The sequence below is a fragment of the Lactuca sativa genome, chromosome 6 (assembly GCF_002870075.4).
Source record: "Lactuca sativa cultivar Salinas chromosome 6, Lsat_Salinas_v11, whole genome shotgun sequence".
In the NCBI taxonomy this organism is placed as follows: Eukaryota; Viridiplantae; Streptophyta; class Magnoliopsida; order Asterales; family Asteraceae; genus Lactuca; species Lactuca sativa.
In genome coordinates, this window is record NC_056628.2 from 104,370,967 (window position 1) to 104,376,415 (window position 5,449).

Consider the following 5,449-nt stretch of genomic DNA (forward strand, 5'->3'; position numbering starts at 1 on the left):
CAGACCCTCGATTAATCTTGAAGTGCACGGTCACAAACCTTCCAGTTGGTGTCGGTTTCAATACCTTGACTGTTATAATTTTCTGTGCACTCCATGTCAAGTATTGAGGTTGGCCATACTTTAGGTAAAAGTCGATAAGCTCTCAGTTAACCTTAGGACTAGGAAAAGGAACCTCAACAGTTGACTCAAAACAATGGAATGTAAATGCTTTCCTTGTAATTGGCATATCGAACTGTGAGTCCTTTGAATTATCACAGTCGAAAGAAGCAATCGGTTCTAACCAATAAACACTTGGTGATTCTATTGCTTGACTGATTAGCACCTCTCTAGTCCACTCAGGAAACAGAGCCTTCTTACACTTCAGGACATCTTCTTCTTCTTTGTTACGCCTATCTGTTTCCTCTGCATCTTTTGTTATTTTCAGATTGTCATCCAATTCTTTATCTCTTTTCTTGCGTTTGAGGGCTTCAACAATAGTCTCTTCTGCATCACTATCACTGTCATTGACAACCTTTTTCTGCTTATCTGTTGGACCAGAACCTGAAGCTACATTAACCTTTAGTTCTTTAGAGACTGGAATATTCAGTTTAAGAGTTTCAGTTGTTTTCATCAGTTTCTGTTGGTCACCTTCTCCCCCTTGTTTTGGAGTAATGAAAGGCTCCAAAACAACTTTCATCTCATGAAGCCTGGCAAGGGCAGGAAGCAATTTGCCAGCAAGATGATTCCGGATGGTGATAGTTAGAATTGGATCATGAGCACCAAGGAGATTGGTCAACATGTCCGCGACATCACTTGCACAGCTTCGTAAGACAACTTTCTTGGTTTTTAATAAGGTAATCTCCTTCTCGGCTTGAGCCAGTTGAAATTTTTTAACTTCAATGGAAGAGGCTTGACGAGCAATTTCTTCTTTTAAAGCAGTCTCTTTGGCAATATCAGCATGAAGTGAGTCCAGCCGAGAGGAAACTGAACTTACAAGGGAAGTATTTTCGGCTTGGATGGAGGAACGAACATCAGCACACTTCTGTTGTTCTTCTTGTAGAGAGTTTGAAAGAGTTTCAACGGATTCACGGAGTTTGGCAGCATTCGTATCAGCGTGCTCTTTAAGAGAATCCAAAAAGAGCTGCGTAGTTTGAACAAATTCAGTAACATCGGTAGAGGCTTTTCTGCAAGTAGAAGCTGATTCGTTGATTGCATCAGTTGATTTGTCCCTAGCCGTTGCATATTGTTCTATGGCAGTTTCCACAAACCCTTTAAGAACTACCCCAACACAAGCTTTGTTGTCTTCAAGTAACTGATCCAACTTTTCATGAATGCCCTGCAACTGTTGGCGGTTGACAGGAGCATCATTGTCTTCATCAGATTGAAGCCGATAGGGACTAAAGTATGTAAAGTCATACTCATCATTGTCTCCTCCTAGAGTAGCATCGGAACTAGTTGAGTTGTGTCACACCCCAAAACCGGAACGGCAGAAACGTTCTGGGGTGGATGACGTCATGTCAAGTATCACAACACATGCATTATAGTAATCAAAGTACAACAAAACATTGCATTAATAGTAATAGTTTTACATGGTTTACATTACCATACATCAAAGTAATACAAGTAAATATAGTAAGTACAACATGATACTAAGCTATCTTCATCAACAGCTCCAGGGATGTACCTGTCTAATGCTGACCTGAGAATACAAGTTATTTGAAAAGCGAGCATCAACATTTTTTACAAATGCTGGTGAGTTCATAAGTATTTAGTGGCATTTTATCCAAATAACTTAATAAAAGTGGTAGTTTCAGAGTATCCATTACATTAGTGTCTTTTCCAGAAAATCCTATATTTTCTTTAATAAAAGTAGTCTTCTACCAAGACTGGACGGAGTTATGTGGTAAAAAGTAGTTTTCCCTTAATCGCTATCATTATCAAAATACAGAATTTGATTATTGAAGAAAGCAAGAGGAATCAGGGAAAATCACATATGCCTCAGCAGTGAGGACTGCTGACTAAGGCAAAAGGAATCATAGACTCCAGGAGAGTATCGAACAAACGACACGCCTGGATCAGTCTAACAAAGAGAGACACAGACCCCAGACGGTACCAAATGAAAGGTATGTCTAGCAAGGTCTAAAAACAGAGGATACAGACCCAAGACAATATCAAATAAAAGATACAACTAGTAAGGTCTAAAACAGAGAATACAGACTGCAGATAGTATCAAATGAAGGATACAGCTAGCAAGGTCTAAAAACAGTGTGACTCTGAGAGTGGGTTTCCAGCGTACAGTGTAAATTGCTAGTGAAATACAGTTACCTTAAGGCCATGAATTATAAGGTAACCAGGGATACTCGTAACCATACTAACCGACACTAGAGTACCTGACGCCCTACAAGCGTCTATAAAATGTGACATTTGTCAACCCTTAGCTTGGTAGGCCGTGGACTATAGCTAGCAGTCAGAGTGCAGGGGTGTCAATCCCGTATAGATCTATACACACAATGTCCGCTCTCCCTACAGGAGACTCTGGTTACCAACTAGACGACAGAGAAGGCCGTGTCCCGAAGATGCATCCCAAATAGTGGGTAGTGGATTTCCAATATATGTGCTGAACTAGAGGTAGAGACTCATAACTGAACTGACTAGAGTAAACCTATATGGCTATGCTCATATACATAATATATAACTAATGAATCAAACTACCTTCGGATGGACATCCGATCCCACCAGACCACATCTCAATGAAGAAAAGGAAATAGGGCGGACAAGCCTTCTTAAGTCCTTCAATCATTATTTATATGCATCTATACAAGCACATACATACATCTAACTACGTTTGAGTGTGTAACAAGTGGAAAAATATTGTGAAGTATAACCAAATCGTGTGGAATAACCGAATTGTGAAGTATAAGCATACAGTGTGGAATATAAGCGTATAGTGTGGAATAACCGAATATAAGTGTATCACGAAGTAGAAGAGACAACAAGTGAAGTAAGAGCGTCTAATAGGTATAAACGACTATAAGTATAAGCGAAATAGAGGCGATAACAAGTATAAACGCATCACGAAGTGAAAGCGTTATCAAGTAGAAGTTTAAACTAAGTAAAATTGAAGCAGCGGTATCTAACAAGTAAGAGTATACAACATGAAAGAGAACTTTGATGAAAACCTTGGAAAAAGCTTTATACTTAAGAAAATCACAACTTGGTATTCTTTGGTAAAAAAAGTTTGAAAACCTTTAGAGATTCTTTGGAAACCTTTCATAAACCAGTTTAAAATGAACTTTGATAAAACAGTATAAGTAAGAGTTTTGAACGAGTGAAAACCTTTTGGAAAACCATTTATAGTATCCTACTTGGTAAAATAGTTTACAGTGTGGTAAATCCTTGTGCATGCGGGTTATCAATCACATGTGATTGATATGATAAATGGCATGTTTAACTTGTATTCCCCCCTATAAAACATGTAAAAACATTTAAAAGGTTCATTCAGGGGTATGAACTCACCTGGTGTAAGTGGATCCGACGAAGGTGCCGGTTGGGTGCTCGGTGTCAAGTAAGGACTTGAACACACTTAGTGAACTATTTAACATATGATAACATATGTTCACATACAATTAGTACATTTAATACTAATTTAACAAGTATACGCACCCTAAAGAGCGGAAAACACTTTGGTTAAGTGTTTGGGGTGTCCCGGGTAACATTTAAGGGCTTGAATGACTTAGGAATGGAGTTTACTCTCCAAGAGTAAACTCTATACATAGTGTTTACGGACCTGGGACAACTCCCCATAAGTTTACGGCCATAAACTCATGGTGAGGGTGTTCTAGGATGCTTAAAGGCCTTATAGCAATTGTGGAATTTTGCTAGGTTCAAATCTAATGTGTTTGATTGGATTTAAGGCACTTATATGGACCAAATGGGAGTTTACGGCCGCAAACTAGGGAGTTTACAGCCGTAAGCTCCTATGTACATATCTTCCGGTGTTTTAAGGGCTTAAATGGTAGAGGATAAAATCCCATGCATTTTTCCAAGTCAAATGAAGGAGTTTGGGAACTAAATGGGAGTTTACGACCCATGAACCACCTCTATGGGAGTTCACGGCCGTGAAATCCTACTCCCTTAGTTTTATTTAAGTTTAAGGCCCTTACAACAATGGTATTGCATTCCAGCTATTTTTCCAAGGCCATAGGGGTGTTTGGGGCATTTCTAGCACATAATCTTGAGTTTACTCCCCATGAAGGGGAGTTTACGGACCAAGCACAATCTTGGGCAGTAAACTCATGTTTACTCCCCAAAATGCTAGTTCAAGGTGTTCTAAGTCCGATTCCATAAGCCTACAAGTCATATCTAAGCCTTAGGGACAATTTGGAGGGGTTTTGGGGCTTAAAAACCCCAATAAATGGTGTTTACGGTCCAAGAGTGTTCTTGGGCCGTAAACACATCATTTTGTCCCTATTTTATGATTTAAACACGAATTTGCATGCTAGATAGGCTATACAACAGGTTAGGATAGTTACCTACTCGTTTGGGGCTCGAAATGGACGATTTTTGGCTTGGGAAAAAAAGTTGAAGAGAGAGAGTTTAGAGAGAGAGTAAAAAGATGGAAATGGAGTTTACTCTCCCTTATATAGAGGTTGGAGTTGAAGCTCAGTGGAAATCTACCCAATACTGCCGTTAAACGGGGCTTTTGGTCGCACCCGATTTAGTGGTCGCAATAAAATTTAACTTTTTCCAAATTAATATGGAAATGTAATTTACATGCTTTTACTTTATTTTATTACGACGAATAACAAAATAGAATATAAATAAATAAAACACTTATTTATTTTACGACCTCAAATTAACAGATCTTTTATAACCTGGAATATTCCGTTAACGGAAACGGGGTAATGTAACGGAATAAACTTTGGGTTGTCACATCATCCGCCCGTTAGAGGGAATTTTGTCCCGAAATTCAGGTCTAGGCAAGGAAGTAGGTATGAATGGTAGAGGAAGGAGGGTACTTCCTATTCGGTTTGTCCTCGCATTCCCAAGTGAACTCTGGTCTGTGCTTGTCATTCCAACAAACCTTCACCTACGGGATGCGGATTTCTGTCTCGTGTAGTTAGTGGGTTCCGACTGGTGTATCTACGAGGTTAAGGTTCTCAATGGTTTCTATCAAGATGAGTGGGATACGAAGAGCGAAGTCGGGTAAACACATATCAAGTCTAAGAAGTGGATCGATCGGGTGTGAAACTTGTGGAATATCCGGAAGTAGTAGTGGTCTGACGAAGGTTGGACCAAATCTCTGCAAGGATTCTCAGATGGTCCTAAGCTCTCGGAAGGGTAGAGCTTTTCAGTACTTGGAACATAGTGTACTTCTATGGCAAGATCACCACTGGCGTGATCACCATTCCGAAGTTCCTAACGTTCTCTCCCATACTGGTAGTGTAGTCCTTCAGGTTGGTTCTTAGGA